At 42.1% G+C, this 23,193-nt stretch overlaps 1 long non-coding RNA gene across 1 annotated transcript in view; it reads right to left on the bottom strand.

The window, feature by feature from the left end:
• Positions 1–1,554: 1,554 nt before the first annotated feature.
• The window catches only part of LOC120750490 (uncharacterized), a 36,989-nt gene continuing 15,350 nt past the window's right edge, over positions 1,555–23,193 (bottom strand). The window contains exons 2-3 of the long non-coding RNA XR_005700017.2: positions 4,934–4,995; positions 1,555–4,472 (exon numbers count right to left, since the gene is read on the bottom strand). This is a non-coding gene — a long non-coding RNA (uncharacterized LOC120750490). The remainder of the gene's footprint in view (positions 4,473–4,933; positions 4,996–23,193) is intronic.

Genomic DNA, 23,193 nt, shown 5'->3' with positions numbered 1-23,193 from the left:
CCTGAAATAAAGCACCAGGAATATGCTAACATTTACAGACAGACAGCTCCTGTTTCTGGTTGTTCTCTAGCACATGATCCACAACTCTTTCACTGAGCAAACCCTTCCTTTACAGAAAGAAAAGGAAAAAGATAATCCCCAAACCACCAAAAAAGGCTTTGAAGGCTAAACTGTACTTTTCCAAGAGAGCATTCACAAATCCCAGCTGTTCCAGCCTTACAGGACTGTGGAAGAGGCTTACAAACTTCAAAAAAGAAATGGGGAGGCTCTTTAAGAATATATTATCTATAAATTCAAACTTTCTAACGCTGGCAGCATCAGAGAGGACACCTGCACCTCCCAGTAAGTCAGAACAGCCTGTTTCCCCTGGTCATTCGGAGCCCTGGTTGCCAGCACTCCAATCTTGTCAGTTCAGACAAAAGCAGAGACACCTTGGACCTGGCTCTCTCCCTGTCCGAGGCATTTAACACAATTTCACGCAGACATTTCTGATTTGACTGGGGGGACGAGCCTCAGCTTCACCTACATGTCACACCCCACACACATATTGATGCTTACAGAGGTTTCTTGAGTCCCGTTTCTTCAGACTCTCATGCAAAAATAAATGTGGGGTTTTTTTTGTATAAAAGCTAGACAGATAAAGTGAAAGATTCATACGGCACCAGCAAAGTGGCTTAGGTAGTCATGACAACCACGTCAGTGCTTATAAAACTTCCCTTCTTCTTAATCTTTTTTGCAGTTTAGATATAGCACACATGCGAGCTGTAAAAACCAGTATCTGATCTGCAGCAATAAAATGAAGAGTAAAATGTTCCAGCAGCCACCACAGCCAGGCTGAGACAATGACAGTTGTTGGGTGTCATGAGTTTTGTCCAGTTCCCAGAGGGACTCCTCAGTGTGTCCAGGCCTAAGAGAGACCAAGAGCCTTATCCCAGATTCAGGGGTGGGCAGGGAAGGGCAGGAAGGAGAGGGTTAACCATTTTTTAAGGGAAGAAGATCAGACACCAAACACACAAACACATTATAAATGGATTCAAATCCCCAGGTACTTACAATTTCCTTCATCATCTGATCCCAGGAGGGCTCTGCTGCTCAGCCCCAGCTCAAGGGACTGTGGGTTCCCACAAACCATCCTTCCTTGAGCAAGAATCAACATCCATCTTTTGCTTTCAATCTTCTATGCTCATGACTTTTTCACCTGATTTTCAATATGGAAATTTAAAATGCCTCCCAGCCTTATCATTCACAGGTGGAAGCCAAAGCACATCAGAAATAAACACCCCTCTCCATCCCAGAAAGAAGTAAATGGATTTGCTTTCAGCAAAAAGAGTGACTGCTGCCAATAAGACAAATCACCCCTCTCTAACCAAGTGATAAACTCAAGAAAATTGCAATGCTTTATACACTTAAATCTGCCAAGAATCATGTGTAGCTTCAAAGTAAAAAAAAAAAAAAAAAAAAAAAAAAAAAAAAAAAAAAAAAAGGCTGGCATCTAGACTCTAATAACTGAGCTCATTTTCATGTACTATTTTTCTTAATAAATACAATTTACTGAGGTAAAAAAACAAACAAACCCTTTATTTTATAACAAAATAACTATGGTCAGCACACTCATTTCTTTTTTTCTTCCTCTCAGCTGAGAAGAATAGTTCTCTGACATCTCTAAGAATCCCCCAATTTCGTGCGATGCTGAATTTAGCGTCTCCATCAGCAGTCTCAGGGAAATAGCTCCATCTTCTGGGAGGCAGCCCTTCAGTGGCCGGGGCGGCAGCGGTTCCAGCGGCTCATCCCGTCTCTTCCCGGGCTTTATCAGCGCTGTTATCAGTGTAGGATCCTTCGGCTCAGGAATCGGTCTCTCTGAGCTGGTTTGCAGTGGCAGAACTCTTAAAGCAAAGCAGAGGGGCTGAGTAAACAGTGATTTAGCAGCCGATCCATGGCAATAAAAGCACCCTACAAGACGAGCGGGCACGGCGAAGACACTCCCGAGTATCCCAAGTCCACGATGACACGTGTAAAACACAAACATCCTTAGGATGGTCCCTGCCACGAACAAGTTCCCTAGCTCCCACACAGAAATCTGTGATACCAGATATAAAATATATGCCAAGATAGCACAGCGAAAGCCTGACAGGAACCTTCTCCAGCAGGATGTTTGCTACTCGTTCTACAAAATGGGAGAAGCTGCTCTCAGGATTTGGGATGCTGCATTTAGCAGTGTACAAATGGCAGCTTGGGATGAAAGCTTTGCATATCTTTCTAACTCAAGAGCCTCACGCGGTGAATTCCCTGTCCGCGTTAATCACAAGTACCGTGTTCCACAAAGGCTGGCAATGGCTGCCCTGAGCGATGCTAAGGGAACTCGTTAGGCAGGAACCGGTGACTTAAAATTGTGCTGTTTCATCTGCTGTGATTCGGCTTTAAGCATGTAAAGTCTGACTGAAGTCAAATAACCAGATATTTACATCACTTCCCTGGGAACATTAATGCCAATTGTTGAGAATTTTCTGTTAATTCTACACAAAGTCATTATTTTAGTCTTAGTTTTCCGCCCCTTTTATGCAGATTTTGACAGCACTGGCATAACCACCTTCATCTTTAGGTTCCTGTCTATTCTGCTCATTAACTAGAGAGAGAAGAATTTAAATTACCTCCACAGGTAACTGATCTTATTACATGTCTCCACTTTTTTTTTTTTTTTTTTTTTTTTTTTTTTCCCCTGGAAAAATAATGAGCCTGAAACTAATACAAAGTTCCCTGATTGATTCCAGGGAGCTGTGCATAGTGCTCATGGACTGACCTAGAGGGAAGGGGACTCTTACAAAGCAATGAATGAGGACAAATAATCATTCTTAGAAGATGTTCAGGACAAAAACCTGTCCGGCACAGTCACCTTGTAACATTTGGAGGTGAGAGCTCTCCAAGGACACCAGTAAGAGTACATTTACCCTTCCTTCTGGGTTTGTGTGTTGGGTTTTGTTCTTTTTTTAGTTTGGTTGGTTGATTTTGGTTTTGTGTTTGATTTTTTGATTTGTGTGTTTGGGTATTTTTGGTGGGGGGAAATGTTTTGGGGTAGTCTTTGGTGTGGAGTGTTTTCATAATATTGACTTAAAGTTTTGTAGTTCCAGTTTAAGTACATTGAAAATAAATTGGTTGTAGATTTAGAACCAGGATTGGTTGGTGAAAAAGAAATCACCCCACATTTCTTATACAGCAAAGAACCCATCTGAAGATGTTCCCTTGTTTTTCTGACTGGGGAATGTCTGAGACCAGAACAGAATGGCACTAGATTGGTTTAATCATGGGCGATGTCTTGTGATTTTTCTTTCGCTAGGTGAATTGAATGAATTGTGTTGATTTCCTAAATCACACAGAACATTTTCTCTCAATTGTGCCCAGAAGACAAATATCGAGTCCCTTCTCAAACAAGAGGATAAGAGAGCAGCTTCACTCCACAAAGGATTTCCAGCCTCCATACAATGCTTTCAACCACTTTTCTTTTTTCCTCTCCTTTTCTGGCCCTTTAGCAGATAGACAGAGTCAGAGATTTATTTTAGATGTTTTCTCTCCCTTAACTCCTTCTTGAAACTTCATTCTCAGCTTCTGCTGAATTTAGTACAAAGCATTTAAAATTTTTCTAGCAGCTCTTACACCTGCAGATTTCAGGAGGATTCTGCCTTTCTCCAAGAGCTCTGCAATTCCTCTTTCAGTACAGCCAGCCCACTGTCCGTCCAGGAAGTCGAACAGAGCCTCATTTATTGAGCCACAAGGTTGTCACCCAAGGAGCTCCCTGCACCCTGCCTGAGCCGCTGCCTCCCTCAGAGGGGTGCCGGGAGCCTGTTCCTGCAGGAAACACGGAGCCACATCTGTCTGTGTCCCACAGGGAGCTGCGTGGTGCTTGTCACCGCTGTGCTTCACCCAGTGTCCCCCCCGGCCACCCCCTGCTCCTCCATTCGGTACCAGCCCAAGCGCTGTAGCGCACGGAGCCCTGGCGTTCTCCAGACTCTCTCCGCAAAGTCAGGGACAGGTCAGAACTGCCAGCCAGAAATAACTTTGTGCCGAGCTTTAATCAATGAACTTCAAAAGATTTGCTGATCCAGACTGTAAAATACGATTTTAGCTCCTCGTCCGCGGTGCGGCTTCCTGTAACGTGGACCAATAGGGAAACCCCCACTGCAGCTCCAACATGAGGTCCGTAAATAGCCAAGGCCACTAACAAGTATTTTATTAGCACTCCATAGCAGCACTGAGGTGGTTTTGCCGCTCCCACAAGCCATGCGTTGCACGAGGAGCCAAGTTTGCTTTCCCTGTTCGTCACTCATGAGGACAAAGAAGATAAGGGAGCCAAAAGAAAAGAATCCCCATCACTACTGGAGCAGCTGCTTCCCTGCCTCGAGGCTCCATTGCAGGGTTTCCTTTTCAGTACCCAGCTTCTTGGACAAGGCACTCCTGGATGTTGCACTCAGTTTAACAGCCTGTGCAATGGGAGAAGGTGGATAAACAGTGCCCAGGAACAGAGCTTTAAAATGACAGATCCCCCTATTCCCAGGGAGGGAAGGTGGAATCCTTTCCCTCTCTCCTAGGCAAAGGCTTCAAGCAGATTTCTGTCCCTCCTGGTTCACGGGATTATTCCATGTCCGGGGCTGCCGTGGTCAGGAGCAGCGTCGCCTCCAGCCATCACACGCCCCCAGTCCTGACTGCAAGTTTTCCCTTTTCCAGGGATGTCCCAAGGGAAATTCCCACCTGCCCCGTGCCTACTGGACAGAGAATTGCTCAGGGGCCTGTCAGCAAGCTTTGCTCCCTGTGTAAATGCCTTGGAGCACACCAAAGCCCTCAGCAGCCACAGCACCAGGGAGGAAGTGCCCACACATTCAGCACCACCAGGAGGAAACAGCTGAGGAGAGCTGAGCCAATACCCTGCTGAGGAGATCCATACCTGTGTTTCTTCCCCCTCAGCTCCTGCATCTCCTGTACTCAGCAGACATCAGGTGATCAATTCTGAAAAATAAAAATTCAAATATTTAAATTATAATTGTAAGTACTGTGAGGGCCTCAACACCTAACTATAAAATAAAAAAGAATCCTAAACCAAAAAAGGCAGCCCAGTGCCGTTCCTACCATGTCAGACCCACCAAGTGCCAGGGCTTTGCAATGGGCAGCACAGAGTGTCCTGGAATACCTCAGCAGAAATATCCCATTGACACAAACAAAGGCAGCATCTCACTGGCTCTAAGGTGGAGCTGACCTATGGCAGATTTTACCTCACCTGTGAATCATTTTACTGCCTGTTTTTGCCCAGCTGTTCTTCTTTGTTTTTTCATCAGGACTTCAGAAGAGTGATAATTAATTTGAAGATAACCACGGACTCCTTTTCAACTTTTCCAGACTAAAACTGAAGTTCATCCACTGGAGTCAACTGTAATTAGGCACATTTTACCACCGTGTTTTCCCAACCTCTAAAAAGGGCTATTCTCAGAGGATGAAAAATTTAATCAACTGAAAGGTCCCATGTAGGTTATAATTCCTTTTATTCTCCTCTCGGGAAGATTTGCCTAACCAAAACCTGAAGTACACAAAATGCAAGGATTTGGAATAGAAGTCTGAAAGTCGCAGTAGGAAATCCCAGAATATCCATACCTGTACGTGCTCCAAACCGTGACTATTTTATGGACACCTTTACATCAGCGCCCAGGGCAGAGTGGGGACCAACAGTAAGCACCTTTTCCCTTTTTTCTCTACCCTATCTTCCCATCAAGACAGATGAGTATAGGATGAGGCCATTAAACTTCAAAATACAGGATCTTTGTCCTCAGACACAGAACAATAGCTTAAGAATTAGAAGCTATCACTTCAAGTCATCCCAGGACTATTTACAATCATTTGAGGTTCTTAGCAAGTTGGCATGACTGACTCTTGTATGCAGCTTCCTTCCACACTCACTAAAATCATCTCATTTTGACAGAATTTCAACCAACTCTGCCCCAAACAATTTACATTTTTCCACAGCAATTTTTAAATTCTGAAACACCTGGAGATAACTCGGGAAACTTTCAGCTGTCTGTCAGGAGAGCTCTTCTAGAGATGAAATAGCAGAGTCTTCCTTGCTATGTCTTTGAGATAAGCCACCGAATGAGAACTCCAACAAGAATACGAAGTGCATGGCATTAGAAAGAGGTAGAGCAAAGGGTTCACAGCAAGTGACTGCTTTGGGGTTATTGAGGCTTCAGGAGGTTTAAATACACTCTGATCTTTGCAGCTAAGAAGGTAGCTATTGTGTTTCTGGGCAAAATGCTCTCAGTGGCTCTAAGTGATGCACTGGAAGAAAAAAATTAATCATGCACAGTTGAATAAATTTCTTTAAAAGACAGAGATAGCTCTGGTCTGACCCTCACACAGCCCAGCTCCAGCTCCTTTGTGCTCCTCTAATGGAATGAGGAGCAGAAATGCTGGTGGCTCCTGAGGGCAGCAGGGAGATAAAATCATTCCCTGCCTCGAGATAGCTCCCAGGAGAACCTACCTGGCACAGATCCCCTTGTTATCCTCAGCATTTTCTTTCCTGCCTTTCCATTTTTTAACCTACAGAATGTTTAAGTAAAGCCTGGGGGAGTTTGCTGCCGACCTCCAGGTGTTTATTTGCAAATGTATTTAGGACACTTCCCATTAAGTGTTGCTGGCGACTGACCAATAACAGATACAAAACCCTTCCTAAAAGGCAGTAGCCAAAGGACCTGAGATGGCTGGCACCACAATAATGATTGGAGAAGGGAAGGGAAAAGGGAAGAACACTGCAGTATTGTCACGTTCCCTTGCTTAAATATTCCTACCTGCTGTCTAAGCCAAGCTGAAGAGAAGCAGGTCTGGTTTACAATAAGGCACTTTCAAATATGGGTTGTTCCACTGCCATTTTGATTACGTGAGAAGTAAACAGCCTGTAAAAGGTATTTTCTCTACCCCCACTGTGGCTGTATGTACACAAGCCACAGAGGTGCATTCGGAGCCCTCTGGAAGGACATCCTTGCCATCCTATTTAACATTTTAGAGGAGAACAGACTTTTTAAAGTTAACACAGTTTGAGGGCCACTCACCTCCCACTGTAACCTTTATCTGTACACACATTTCTCCATGGAAGTACAAATAAAAATCCGTGTCAAACAGCTCAGTGTCAAAAGACCAATGAGTCATGTACTATAAACTGCAGAGGTTCCTGAGAGCTTTGTGCATCTGGAGCAGCAGCATGCAAACCATAAAGCAGAAAAAATACCCAGAATGTGCCTTTCTGCTCAACCCATTGATTTTGATTATTAAATGGCCACAGTGCAGCTCTCACCTCCTTTTTGTGCTCCCTTCTTGCAAGTGTCCTGACACTGGAGTCAGGCTGCCAGGCCTTGTTTTTTTGAGACTCCTTAATTACCAGAAGTTTTGATAGATATACAGACCACAGCAAACAGAGAAATAAATGAATGTGGGTCATAGTGGAAACAGGCAGTTAAGATTTATTTCTACTTTTCAAAAGCAATTTCTTTTTTCTAATAAAAGGGAAGAAGAAAAGTGCACATTTCAGCGTGTCAGATTTCCACACACCCTGTATGTCATGTACCAAAGTGCTGGGGTCAGTTCCTTGTGTCACAAACACATCTTAACTTGGGCAACATGCGGATTTTGGTTTATTGACAAAAAATATTGTGTTATGTGATCAATGATACAGACTTGTGGGCATAAACCCAGAAACTCAGCAACAAGTGCCTGGTTGCATTTGAAGGAAAAAGGAATGCGTCATGTGTACTTTTAATAAATAGCATAACCAGATTCACATAATGTTGCTTAATGCCACAATTTAGGTTAAATCTTACAAAATAGGAAGAAAAAGGCTGTCCAGTGTGCTCATGTTGTCGACCTAAAAACCATGAGCTCCATGATAACAACACATCAGGAATGCAGGTGACTTAGCCAAAATTCAAAGTCAAATGCTAATTTGTATCCAAGTAAACCATGATTATATATTACTAAGCCAATTTACAAACCAAGCTTAAAAGATGCATAATTAACAAGATGTCTGTTTCACATAGGTGGGGAAGAAGGTATTTTTAGCTCTCCTGTGTATCACCTACACCACGTCAGATGTGCACTCGTTACCATCACCTCTGCAGTTATCCTGCACCTTCCTGAACTGGGAAGTTGGCTCCCATCCTGTCCCAGTGGTACTAAAGACACACAACTCCTCTATGTTAACCACAGAACCTCAGCTCTCTATTTGGAAGCCCACATCTAACACCTTTTTAGCTTTCCCTTTTTAGGAAAATCTGCTTTGGGTGTCCCTGAGATGACTGCCCTAATGGAAAGTCCATTCACTTATGAAGAAACAGAGCAGTCACCTGGTCCTACACCCTCTTCCCAGAAAATACTCCACACCCCCCCCCCCCCCCTCCTGCTTTATAGGCAGGGCCTGTGTTTGAAATAGAGAGGACCCTTAAAAATGAGATGTAGCAGTTCTTGCTCTGCAAATTCTCAGGATAAATCCAGATTAATTTAATTGACTTCAGTGAAATCCTTGCAAAACATTACAGACACAAGTGAAAAGCCTGAGGATAGATGGGACGGGAATATGCTGCAAAGCTGGATGGGAAAAAGTAATCCAGCAATATGAGTGGTTTTGTGCTTTGTTTTTTCCAAAACCCTGATATGGAAAAGTGCTTCAAAAAATGAACTCTCTAAAAGCTTCAAGCATGTGATTATGCCTCATGCAAACCAGTGCAACTAAGGATATCCCTTATGAGAGGTGTGCTTTAAAGCACAAGATTAAGTTTTTTCCCTAGAATTGGATTTAATCTGTCTCACTTTTTTTTTTTTTTCTTCCTACTACAATTTCCCAGCTGTTGTTATTTATCTCCTCCCTTTCAGGGCTTGCCCTACAAATTCTCAGGAGCAGTTCTTTATACCAGTACACAGGACATTTATTTTTTCCAGCAGTTTTTATATCTAAAAAGTTTTTGACTGTAAGGAAAGCCAGAAACACCCTGAAGCCTCCCCTATATGCTCCCAGAAGCGACATTTTAATCCCCTCCTTGCACACCAATGCCTGCCAAATGCACTTGTGGGCTGGGGATGCTCAGCCAGTCTCACCAGGAGGGCGTGAAGAGCCGAAGACGATAAAGAAGAAAGCTTTGAATGTCATGTGACTGCAAAGACCACAGGACTGAACTTGCTAAGGCCAAGCTGAATTTGCCACTGGTTTATCCCTCGCTCTGAAAAGACTTTTGAAAACTAGAATGATTAGTTATTTGCACAAGTCCATTAATACAACCCTCAGTTATAGATACGTGCTTTGCATTTTTTACTGGGAATTACAATTCCCCACAGATGTGCAGGTTTGATTTCAACAACAGCTTTTTGTCATCTCAGCCCAGTTATGCAACCTCCTCTCTGTGCAAGCACAGTTCCACATGTGATTTTCCTCCAATTCTGTACAGCCTTGAAAGAAAAGCTTGTGACTAATAATTAAAAGCACGGTTCCCAAGGCTAATGCCTGCCCTTTTCACAAACTAAACATTACAGCCACTCTCCTTTTTCATTCCTGTGAGGAACTTGTTCATTAACAAATTTCCCCGTGTTCCACCTTCTTTGGGATAAACAAGAGGTGAGAACATAGGGAAAGCACATTTACCAATTTTAAATATATATATACTTGCCAGGAAGTTTTCACTACTACTGCTGTTTTAAGTCTAAAAGATAGAATATCTCCAAGAATCAAAATAATGAATTCATCCCATTTAAATCCAGTAAATTGTCACAAATCCAAGGAGTCAAGTCAAAACAGACCAGCTGAGCTATTGAGCAAGACACCAACCTACTGAGCCACGTGGAACTGAAGAAAACAAGGAGCATGTTCTCCTGCCATCCAAAAACCCAACGGCCCCCTGTGCTCCTATCCAGACCTCCTAGAAAGAGCAGCTCCACCCTGGAGAGGGATGCTGCAGGCCTGGTGGGAGGATCACATCAGTGCAGTTCTAACTTGCTGCCTGGTTGAAAAAGTGACAGCCAGTATGACTTTGCACCTTCTAGACCATTTTCCTGTCTCCCAAAAAAGGAATATACCAGGTGTAACAACTGAAAAAGTGCACATTTTTTCCTGCAGCTGCCTTTCTGAGCTGCTGAGGCTGTGCTGGCTCCTGCGGCCACAGGCTGGCACAGATCAGAGCCACCCTCGCGTCTGGGAACGTGTCACGACTGTTCCCATTTCAGAGCCTGGATTGTGCTTTGTGCTACGCGAGTCCCACACTTCACCTGCTTGTAACTCGCTCCCCTGGAACACCCTCACGGTTTTCACATTCTTCAGTTTATTCCTTACCATCTGCTAGTTGGATGTTCCAACTAAATCAAATTTCACTGCTCCAGTTCTCTTTGAAATATGCTCCTTTGCCCTTTTGTAGCTCCTCCGATCAGCTTTAGAGCATTTACTTTGCATGCAAACACCCAGCCTGTAATTCCGAGCGTTTGCTCTGATTTAAGCAAATGCCACAGCCAAGCCAGAGCATCTCTGGGGAGCAGGGGAAGCCCAGGCAGTGCTCACACAGGCCATGCATCAAGTGTCAGACTCACAGACTCCAAACTGCTGACAAACAACTGGCATTTCCCCTCACTTGTTACTGAGCAAAGAAACACTCCTGTGCACCGTCCTTTCTCCTTCAGATTTGCTTTAGCAGTGCCAGGATAAACCCAGTTTCCCTCTGGGAGAGAGCTCTCAACGGCTGCAGGGTCAGGATTGTCACTGTAGGACACAACACTGGCACACGCATTCAGCCTTGTCAGACACATCCCTTGTTGGTGGCTGCTACCCCGGTTCCTTTGATGTTTTTTTTGCTCTGGTAAATCACATTTTTGCCACAAATACATCCCAAGGAGCAGAACTGACTCTTGCCTACAAGGACAGCCTCTGAAGTACTTCGTAGTTCACCTTCCAGGTACAAAGCACCAGGTTTCGGGGCTGACTGCAAATAAGTGACATGACATTGCTTTCTCAAAATAGGGCCCAAATCCTGCTTTCACACATCCTGCTGCCACCTTTGTGCCAAGGAGGTTCCTGAATCGGACTACTAAAGATAAAGGTGGGATTAAATAAAGCAGTCCTTAAAAACCATCCACTGAGGATCTTAACATCCAACACTTTTGAAAGGGGCCCATTCATGCCGCACTTCAGATGTAGCATGAACTGAAAGCTACTGAAACATCAGCAACTGTCACAACACCTCTGCCAAATCTGTAGGTTTCTCATGCAATTAATTTTCACGTATTCATTCCCATGCCATTGGCAAAGTGAACCGCCAGCCCTTCCAGGAATATTGACATTTTGCATCCTCGCTCGTTACATTCGCTTCAGGTGATTCAAAACAACACTTTGCAAAATGCCAGTTCCTGCTATCACCTAAACCCACTCTGCAAACAAATGAGGGCCACGAAATTCCCAGCAAGGGTTTCCTGAACGACATCAGCCCCCAGTATTCTCCCGTCAAACCCACCCGTGAGCTGCCGGCTCAGCACAGGCAGGACAGAAGGCAGCCGCAACTCCAGCCTCGGAGAGCTTTGGGGATAAACTGGGAAAGCCAACTAAACCAAGGCTGCCAGCCCCACAGGAAGCAGGCCCACAGACATTTCTGAAGCAAGAATATCTTCTTATTTCCTCAAGGGCCTTTGATGTATTTTCCCCAGAAGCCTCTTTTATCACTAGCTTCATTTCCTGCTTGCTGTCCTGAACAGCCTTTTATTACTGTAATTCAATAGTAAGAGACTAAAACCAAGCAGGTAAATCAAAGGCTTATGACATTCATTATAGTGATCTTTCCCTCATACCCTCACATATAATAAAAACCTTTGCAAAGTTTGAAAAAAAAATTCACTCTGCAGTTGTTTAATTTCCCTTTTTTTTAATGTTTGTGATATGTCTCAGAAAAAAAAACCCCACTTTTAAATACCAATGTATCCTCAGGGTTTCAGGCAAATGGCTGGCTTATGGGGAACTTGGATTCTGGTCTTCAGACTAGCATGCTGGATGCAGGCAGGAATGGCAGAATGGTGCCAGAGACAGAGCAGGATGCCAGACTTGGATGAACTGGATACAGCAACTCAGAGATGCAGCCTGTACAATTTTCAGCTGCTTCTTTGATCAAAGAGTTCTTGCAGCACAGCTTTTAATCCCATCAAGTCTACATAAAGGTGAGAGCCGGTACCTCGGAAAGCAGCTTGTTACATGCTGGCACCCAGCCTGGCCTTTGGTATTTTTCAGAGACTGGAGACTGTATATTAAAAAGGTTTAAATTTCTGAAAAGCTGATTGAAAGGAACACGGCTCACCGATATTTTTCAGGCTCTGAAATCCTGGTATCAAGTCTGGTGTAGCACAGACTTATTCCTATACTGAGTGACCTTTGCCAGGGCTGTAAATCTGCCGTTTTTCAGAAATTAAGCAGTTTCTAGGAGATGTGGCAAAAGCAGACAGGTCTTCGATGCTAAACTAATTACAACCAACCTCCTTTATGACATCCAGCTATTGTGAAATCTCTATGTGATGTCAGTTGGGTTAAACACGTTCACCTGAAATTTCCCATGCACGTCTCTATTTTGAAAATAGTTAAATCAAATTTTATATTTGGCAAATTAATTGTTAAACAGCACTTGGAAACATGTTGAGTTTTCAATTTTAGTGCTATTTAAAAAGCTCACTGCACCAGCTTGTATGAGCGTCCCTGAGAGCACTTCATGTGCTAGAGATGAATTCATGTAATTAATGAGATAAAGAGATGTAATGAGATTAAGCACCTTTGGACAGCTGGACTTGTTGCTATGAAAACCTGAATTCGATTCAACCAGTGGTTATTAACTAATGTTAATAATATTAACAATGTTAACTAACGTTCCTAATAAAAGGGCTGCAATGTGGGGTGGCAACATCCACTCTTCTTGTTAACTCCAAAAACGCAAAGTCAGTGTCCGTGGAAATAATTGTGTGAACACAGAGCAAAAGAGAGGTTGTTTAGGAATGGAAATGTGGCTGAACCACAGAAATTATAGGCACTGTTAAATAGGGTTCCCAGATCGCTCTCCTGCACTTGTCTAGTCTGGAACTTGGTCCTTCTCCAAGGGTATAATTAACTATTCTTTCCTGCTTTGTATTAATCTGATCAGTTGGAAAACAGTTATGGATTTCCTGAGCCATGGAGCTGATTCCCTGTAGATGGGTTGTGAAAGGCTTTGGGAATGCACAACCACAACTGCTTTTACTTTTATTTTCTATTCAGATTATTATTATATTAAGATGCATCAACCTTCTCATTTACAAACTGCTGACCCCTATGAGCAGAAATTTACAGTACTGCTCATTAGTTTGCGTGGGCCAAGGCGGACCTTGAGAGGAAAAGGCCATGAGAAATTCTGAGGGATGTCTAGAAAAGCAAGGATGCCTCATATGGAATTTTGGTCTGTCAGCAAGGCAGCTCTGGGTGACAGGTACCAGCAGCTCTGCTGAAACATTTAATTAGTGGCTGCAATGCAGCCAATTACTCGCTATTAATTTAAAGGCTGTTTGACTCCGGTATTAACTTCATGGCCTTGACTGATTTCCAGGAGTATTTGCTGGATATGTGTGCAACATGAAAATGATCCAAGCAAACCTCCCGAATCCAGAGACACCCAGAGGCTGCCTCTGAGCATCCCCCCTGCTTTGTATCCAGTTCAGTGGCAAAAGGGACTCTATGGGAATTTCAGGCTGTACTGACCCGAGCAGTTCCATGTTTGGGCCGAAGGAAGGCAAAATGGTCTGGAGGTTTAACAAGAATTTCAGGTGAAGTTCAGTCAATCTATTTAATCTTAAATTACTCAAACTCAAAGATCCATAAAATTCACTCCTAAAACTTAATCTAATATTTGCACTGCTGTATGGGGAGTAATTACCCGGACACATTTATTTGAAGTTAATTGGTCATCTAGACCGTACCCTGCTGCCTGTTAATTACCTTGTCTATCTTGAATATGGTAAAAAACCATAAATAACTAGAAAGGCTTTGTTTCTTCATGTAAATGCCACACATCCTCTTCTGCCAGGGAACAGACAGTCATTACAGAATATCAAGGGTGCCATCTGTGTGCTTGTGCACGATGCAGGTGGGATGCACAACAAATTTGCTGTATCAATGAAGCTGAATGAGGCTTTAAGTCTTAATGTTGACAAAAATATATTAATTTGTTATTACGGCACAATGCTTTACACAGACCCCTTGAAAACAGACTTGTCACATGTCAGGAAACATCTCTGCCCATAAAAAAATAATCAAGAAAAATCTGACTTTCAAAAATAACTATTTTCCAATGTCAGTTGAGGATCTGGCTCCTATTTTTGTTATTTGTTGTTTAAGGCTGGATAAATTCTCCTGGATGCAAAGGGGACTTTCCCATTTAGGAAATGACAACTTCTCACCCAGAAAGGCCTCTTGCATTTAGCACGCTCCGTGTTCATTGAGAACCTGCTCTAAAGTCCTCCAGAATTAATAACCACTTATGATAATGGCAGATCTTAAATTAGACTGGGCTCTGTGATCCAAACATGTTATTTGTAACCAGCTCAGCAATAACTCTGTAGTGCCAGCATCCACAAGGACCTTCTTTCTTGAAGGGATTTTTTAAATGCTTACATTTTTCAACAAGTTTGTTTGGTTTGTTTCATACAAAATAAAGTTAATGACCTTTAACATGAATAGTTGAAGTTTTGGAAGAGAAAGGCTTTGCCATTCTTTCTTTGGAAGACAAGACTTTGCCTTGTTGCTTTTTTTCTCCCTCTACCTTGCACAATAGAAACATTTTCCTCTTGCCTTTTTTTGTCCCCTTTCCCTTTAAATAGAGCCACACTTTCCATTTAAAAGAACCTATGTTTTCTGTGGCAGAAAACTTCACAAAACCCCTGTACTGGAGACACAGTCTCAGCAACTCAGAACAGCCTCCACAAGTCAAAAGTTACGTCTATTTATACCAATGCAGAACCCAGGAGGAAATTTTTATTTTCTCCTCTGTTATTAAATCAGATAATCCAAAAGGACTTTGCTTAAGACTTTTGCACTCCATTGGCCGTATAGGACATCTGGAAATTAAAGTGGAAGTTATCTCCTGCAACATCTGAGCTGTGCAGGAGTAAGAGGAGGATACGATTTGTTGCTATATTACCTAAAGCTGATTTACAGATAAATCAGAACCTCAGTTGTGGGGTAAGGCGCCAAACGCAAATTTCAGCTCCTCTTATGAGTTTCACCCACTTTGCTTTGCTGAAATCTTTTTTTCAACATTAGTTTTATTTGGCCAATGTGAAGGAAGAATCAAAGTCTCAGCAAACATATCATAATATATATATTGCTTAGGTAGCTGCAAATACCAGAAGTTTCTTCTGTGCATAACTTTCCTCACTCCCAAATCTTTCTGACAAGATATCAAATTTGGAGATCATGTGCTAAAAAAACAAAACAAAACAAAACAAAACAAAACAAAACAAAACAAAACAAAACACCCAAAACCAGATTTTTGTTAAACACGGCAACTTGCAGTTTTCCCAACATATTCTGCAGTAAAAGTGTCTGATGTCTTCTCAGCACCATCTGAGTTTGGGGATTTTATTCTGTGGACCTTGCCTGAGTTGCAATAGGACTATGGAATTTTGGATTTCAATCTACAGGCTCCTTGTGTGGGATGAATTCTGCCTCAGATGGGATTCCGTGAGGAGCTCAGGTAAAGCTGGAAGATAAGGAGTAAAGACAAAGCCAAAACATGAAAGGCCTCCAAGTCTGTGAGACTAAGCTCAGAGTATTACTGGATTAAATGGAGTTACAAAATTCAGGGTTCTCACAAAGGTTTTAAAATAATGTTATCATTCCTAAATCAATTTTGAAAGGTGGCTTTTCATATATGATTAATATATTCCAGGAGCTTGGGGGTTTTGCCTCTGTTCTGCTGCTCTCTTCCACTTCAGAGTGGAAAATAAGTATAAAATAATCATAGAAAACAGTTTTAAAAATAAAACATTAACATCTATTCTCAGATTTGTCTGCTTCATCTATTTTTGCTTCCCTGAATTAATGTAAGAGTGCCTTTTTCTGAGCAGCTCTCAACATGCTTTTATTACCAATATTTGTCAGCTGCTGTTTTTTTCTTTCATGCAAACCCAAGTTTATGGATGATGAGGGAAAGCAGAACAGGGTAAAACTCAGCAGCACAAGGTACAAACTCAGGCTCAGGTAGTAATAGTTTTCTGATGCGAATGTGTGGAATAGAAAACTCACTCAACAACCATCAAGGTGATCAGAGACTGATTTTAAGCTGCCTTGCAGTGACAAAAAGGAAGAATTGAATCTATGAGAATTATTTTGAGCTTTCAATCTGCTGTGCAAAGGCCTAATGATCTCATTTGAAAAGCTGAGCAAAGGCTACCAGAGCTGTAAAAAGCTCAGCAAATAAAACAGGTCTTAAAATTACTACCTGGGTAATTTGGGAACAGAAGGAAATTTGGAACTGAGGGACCTTGGCTTGATTAGGGAAAAGGAATGGAATTGCCACTCCTTGTGTGACTGAGGGAAGGCCCAAGGAGGGAAAACAGCTCCATAAGCTGAAGTGGGAGAGCTACAGAACTTCCCAGAGGTGAATGCTCCTCACCACCACTATAGCAATCAGATTGTGGAACGGTCTCCCGAGGGGGCTGGATAGGCAGAAAGAAAGGAAAATAAAAGGTAAAACACAAGGAAAAAACCCAACCCACCAAACAGTCTCCTCCCATTAATTGCTTCTAAATTTGGGATGCTGATGGCAGCAGTAGGAAATGGAACGTGCTCATCCAAGTCCCTCCAGCTCGCATCAGCAAGTGCAGATTGCCAACAGCTCCCAGGAAGCACAACTGACACAAAGTCCAGGGCAGAGCATCAGACACTCAGCGCCACATTGTCACAATGCTTTCAGTGTCATTAATCAGGGGCTGGCACTTTTCATTTTTCCCCATGACTGGGCCTATATTTGCAAAGCATTTAAATCTGCCCGGTTTCAATATTTCAGGATGACAGAGGCTGAGCTTGCAGTAGGAAACTACTGCATGGTTGATTAGTGCTCTGATAAATGATTCCCAAGTCAGCATCCTCCTACCTGCCACACACAACAGCTCTCCCAAAAAAAACCCATTCTGCACACGGGCCACCACAGTTCCCACGGATTCGCTGAGAACAGACTCACTCTTGGCAGGGTGAATAGAAAAGTGGGAGGTTGAGATCAATGAATGAATTCATGGGGTTTGAATTGCCTGAAGGAGTAGATGCGCTTTTGAAGTCGTGGCTAATTTGGGAAGATGTGTTCACCTTAGTGGTTACCACCTTCAACATCCCTTTGTTGGCCTTTTTAAGGGTTTTGAGCATTATTTCCCATAAAATACCATCCCCAGGTCACTTCAGGCACCTCCCTGCCAGGCCCAAGTGACTGATATCTGATTTGGCTGTCTTTGTTTGGGCCTCAGGTAGAGCTCAGGGAATTAACATGCATCTTTGGGCTTGCTTTCCAAAGGAGCAGAGTGGATTTTCCCCATGAATAACCCTCTTTAATCAATTTGCCCCTGTTATGGACAAGCTTGCAGGCACAGAACGGTGCCCTATTAGAGCAGCACACGCAGCTTCGGGGCACACAAGGCTTTCCTCTGGCTGATAATGCAGCAGCAAACTTCGAGCAAAACGCAGGTCAAACACAGCTACGTTGGCTGATGATGTCAACAGATTACACAAATGACACTGGAAAAATAAGAGAGCAGCCACAAACCCAGTTACAAATTTCTGCTGTAATTCCCTATCTGCTCTAGGGCTGGCTATGAGCACAGGAAACCAGAGTACTTTATCTTCCTTTTTTTCTGCTGAAAGATCCTCATCTCATGCCAGCTAAATTGAAAGGATAGGACCCATTGGTCCTATAATTGCCATTATTAATTACCATAATAATTACTAATAATCTTGACTCTAGTGACCACATTTCTCAGTCCTTTAAAATGTAAATGTGTTACAATCCCACCAGATTATGGGAAAAACCAACACAACTAGCAGTGATGTGGAAAATCCAGGAATAATTTCTATAGCTGCCTAAACCAGTCCTTGAGGGAGGCATCTAATTATTCATGACATTTATCAGGCCTTTGTAAGGCTCTGCCATCACTGCTCCCTCTCTGAGGTACGGCGTTCTGCCGATGCCAACGCATTCCACGTTCTAAGGTAAATCCATGGATCACACTCACCCGCTGGCTCATGTCCAGAGGGAATCCCACTCCTTTGCACTGCTAAGTGCTTAGGGAGGTGCAGGAGTCTCTGCTTGCTCACAGTCGACATTTTCTTAAATCTTTGTCTGCAATGTGACACCATGATTTACTCAGCAAACAATAAATGAAGCTTCATTTCTTTGTAGTTATTTCAGAGCACATGATCCAAGTGCCACCGATTAAGATACAACACAGGACACCTCTCTGAAGAATTTATTTCCTCCATTATCAAGCCAGTAAGTTAAACAGAAAGAACAAAGATAAAAAGCTTTTCCTGACCTGTTGTCAGACAAATTCCATTTATTTTCACTGTCCCATTAACAGAACAACTGCAATTGGCAAGGAGCTGCTGGAAAGGAACAGAATCTGAGGTGGCTCCTGGGATTCAACCCTCACACCACTGAGAAGGTGCCAAAGCAGCCACTGGGAATTCTTTGCTCAGCTCATTCCCAGTCCTTTATAACAAATGCACATCACAGCACTTAGCCACAAAACTGAACTACAGAGGGATGCAAACACAATGGGAATTGGTAATCTCCCCCCCCACCATGAGTCATCTGAGAAGCCTTTAGGGTATTTGTCATCTTCATAAAAAAGTCACTGCAGCTTTAAGATCCATTATTTGCACTGAGACTCCTTAATGTAGCAGCTATTATTTTCTGCTCCTGTGTCTATAATTACATGCTGCCTAGTTAATGTTTATTAAAACAAGAATTTACTCCATAAATAATCAGCTATTTTGGCTACAAAAACAGAGGAATCAGCCAGAGAATGGGATGAAGTGGGGGACACCAGGCCAGCAATTCTGCTATCAGCTCCCTTCTCCCTTTGCCAACTTTTATCCATGTGACAATCCTTTACCTGAGCTCAAGATCAGATTTATTTTGAAGTTAAAAATAAAAAAAAAAAAAATCATCATCTTCTAGAGATCTCTCTAAGGAATTCAGGGAGAACTACCTGAAGGCTAGTTTATGAGATGTGTGCTGAGCACCTGAACGCTGCTTCCCTCTCATGTTTTTGTCCACCTAATCCCAGCTATGATGTTCCTAACTGGAACTGCTTGGTTGACTCGGGCAAGCCGGGTTTGGCTGCAGGCCTTGCTTGGATTAGCTCAGACTCAAGAACGGTGGAAATGATGAAGGTTAAAGAGAGGGTTTAACACAGCTGTTTTTAAAAAAGAGCAAAATGGGAGGGAATAGCTAATGATGCCACAGGAGACGATAAAGCCTTCAGGAAAAGGTTACGCTTTTCTCTACAAAGAGAGTATCAGGTGCTGGATCTGTCATTTCATCACTGCAGAATTTGTCCTGTGCACGGAAGCTGTGGGACCTGCCAATGGTTTGCTCAGAGCTGACACTGAACAGGGCTCAGGCTGTGCTGTTTAGGCGAGAGCTTTCACAGGCAGGTCAGCCAATGGCACCCCCCCACCTCTGGCTGGCAGGGCTGAAGGATATCTGCACATCTGCAGAGAAGTTGGTTTCCATGGATACTTCTGCCTCTAACACCTCTGAACCTGTGCTCCAGTTAAGGTCCCTCTCGTGTTTGGCACAGGCTGAACACTTTCATAAAAATAAATCAATAGCAGGAGATATTTGTAGAGCTGCTTGCAATGCTCAGGCCTGAGAAATAAAAGTTCAAAGCAACTATGGCAACAACCTAAAATGCTTTCTTTTGCAAAAAATACAAATGAGGAAAAATTTGCTTGATGGAGCAAAGAGGAAAGATGGGAAAGGAGAAAGATGCTTTTAATTTGACTAGAATTTACCAGCTGGTTATAACCATGGAATTTTAAAGTAAGGAATATGGCAAGGCAATACCTGAACAATGTGCTAACATGCAGAAAATCACTGAAAATTTTTAATTGAAAAGGAAACCAAGGGTATAGAGTCTAAGTGGAAGGAGCAGATACAGCAATGTTTGCTGTCACATTGGATTTTCTTTTCTCCAGTTCATTATTAAAGATATAAAATTGTATTAATCAATCTGATATTGATGAAACAGAGATGATCCCAAACTAAAAACATGGGAAAAAATTATCAGAAAGTAGATTATTTTCCCCAGACAAAGATATGCATTAACTAGAGCTGAGACTATGGACAAAATTTAAGAGAAAGATGTTGCTTGGCAGACCTAGTGCTAAAATACTGACCCAAAACAGAGGTAAATTGAGGCAGGTTACGTTTATACCACACGGATGCTGGAAATGTGAGGGGGGACCAGACATCTTTATCCCACGTGTTATCTTCTCTGAGCACTGCAGTTTAGATCACATCTATGTATGTTGGAGATTCCCAAGTGATTTCAATAATTAGATCTGAATTTTAGGCAGTATTGATTATGAAGATCAAGGGGTAAAGGGAGCAAAGAACAGACACACAGACTGCTTACAACAGAGGCAAGTGAAAGGTAGGAAAGAGGGTTTTCTGGGGTCCAGAGGGGCACGGAACTTTTAGAAATGGCTGCTAGACAAAAAAAAAGTACTTTTATTGGCAGTAATTAGACAATAAAACAGCAACATGGAAATTTCAGCAAAGAAGGCAGAGAATCCAATCTCCATGTAAAGATTCCTCCATAAAGAGGTGACTGTTCCTAGTCTTTTTTTCGAGGGGCATTTCAAGCCTCATATCAACTGTTTGGAATTTTAATCTTACTGTCTGTCTAGTTCAAAGATGCCATTTAAGATTTTTTTCTTTTTCTTCTTATGCAATTGACCTTTTGAACATCAAACCTGCCAGAATCAGCTACAAGAGAAATCAGCTCTTCAGCCACTGCAAAGAAAAGCATGAACCATCTACAAGTAATTTCAGCCTGCCATTGAGGCTACTCAAAAAGCATTCCAGCTCATTTGGTTTTTAAAAAGAGAAACAATCACCTTTCTTTGTTCAAAAACATTGGGGTTTCTATCAAAACATGGAATATGCAAGACCGAATGATTCTTCCTAGGTGGTAAAACAGAAAATGTTAACTGCAGCAAGACCTTCAAATCCTCATCCAACTGGCAGGGTCCTCAGTAACATGGGATTTAAACACAGGAAAATACACACAGGACCACAGGACATGGCTCTGGGTAAGATCTGAGGTTCAGAGTTAAATGGTTCCTCTCTCTGAAACCCAAAAAGAAGACATTTGCAATATTACCTTATAAACTGTAATACAAAGGACATTTTTTATGATGGCCATGACTCAACAGAAGCCAAGCGTTTTTCTTTTTTTTTTAAATAATGCATAGGAGTAAGTAACAAACCCCAGGAAATCTGCTATGGGTATAGATCAAATCCAGACCGTCTATGCTGACAGAGAAAGTTTTGAGTGTTTGAAAACAGGAAAGTCTAACAGAAACCATTTTGTGGCTTTAACTATTGCTACAAGGCACTCATGAAAATGCTATGGTACATTAAAATACATCAGCCTTAGGTTATTGCCATATTAAAATATCCCTAAGGTATAAAAATACAATCATCAAAACATTTAAAAATCACTGCCTGCCGCTTTACCTGGTTACTGCCAACCACACAGGTGGGGTTCATGTCTATGTCATTTTAACCTGATACATTTTGAGGGTTTTTTCCATCTCAATTGCCTGAAATTTATTTATTTTGCTCTGTTATGTTGTGCTTCTCATTGGCTTTTCTGAGAGAAAGAACCATACAGTTTCTGTGCTTTTCCAGGGAATTTAGTCAGAGGAAACACATCAGCTGGGAGCACAGTGAACAAAATTGCCAGTGAGGTGATGGATATCCACTGACAAAGCTGAAAAGCAGATAGCTTTTGTTTCTATTCCAACATAACAGAAGAGAAAACTCCAGTTACAACAGTCTAAACTGCTAAGGTTATTCTCAATAAATGGGATATCTATTTGGATGATTAGACTAAAAAAAAAAACAACAACAACAACAACAACAACAACAACAACAACAAAAAAAAAAAAAAACCAAAAAAACCAAAACAACAACAAGGAAAAAAAAACAAACAACCCCCCAAAAAACCCAGGCTCTTTTTAAAACTGGGTTCATCTACTAGTGAGACAACACAATAAATGACATCAGTCTAAAAAGGCAGTAAAAATAAAAGGACACAGACTCCACCAGCCCCTGGCTACGCTGACACTTTACTGCAGTTCGATGGTCACAAAAGCCATATGAACAACATACAAAAAGTTTCTCCAATATTCACCAGAACATAAAGCTCATCATGCCAATTTGAAAATAAAAGTACTGTAGCATTTTAATTGAAAAATATATGCTAGCCACTCTCCACTTTTTTCCCAACAACAATCTATCAAGGAATCCCTAATTAAGAGATGACCTCATAGCCCATCTCCAACTAAGAAGACTATGGGCTCAAACTTTTCTTAACAATTTATTTCTTTGAAGAAGGATCTAAAGATTTCAAATCGGAAGTTTTAAGGGCTTTGAACAACAAATGGTCACATGTCATGAAAAATAGAGGGGAAAATTACCAAAGTGCTTGTTTTGTATATAAAGGTCAGTGCTTCTGATCCTTTCAGATTGAAAGACACTCTTTTACCCAAACAAATCCAAAAATTAATGGGGATTTCAAGGGAAAGGAATGTATCTGCTCTGTGCAGTTGCAGGGATCTTTACTTCTCACTTTACTCATTCCATCTTTCTTTCAATGACTACTGAATAAGTGCACACTGGTCCACAAAGAACTCTGGAAGATGTACATGACTCAGATATGGAAGGAATGTGGTGGTGCCGCCCACAAAGCCATGGCAACCAACTGCAGAGGAATCTCAGACCAAGATTGCTACTTTTATATCCTTAATGGCAAATTTAATGAGAGACCAAAAAATGGCAAAATGCCAAAAATGCCAAGCGCTCATTCCTGACACCCCACAAAGCTGCTCCTTTCACAACACAGAGCTCC

The sequence above is a fragment of the Hirundo rustica genome, chromosome 3, assembly GCF_015227805.2.
Source record: "Hirundo rustica isolate bHirRus1 chromosome 3, bHirRus1.pri.v3, whole genome shotgun sequence".
Taxonomy (NCBI): domain Eukaryota; kingdom Metazoa; phylum Chordata; class Aves; order Passeriformes; family Hirundinidae; genus Hirundo; species Hirundo rustica.
Note: the sequence above shows the minus strand (reverse complement) of the source record. Positions and strands in the feature narration are given on the sequence as shown.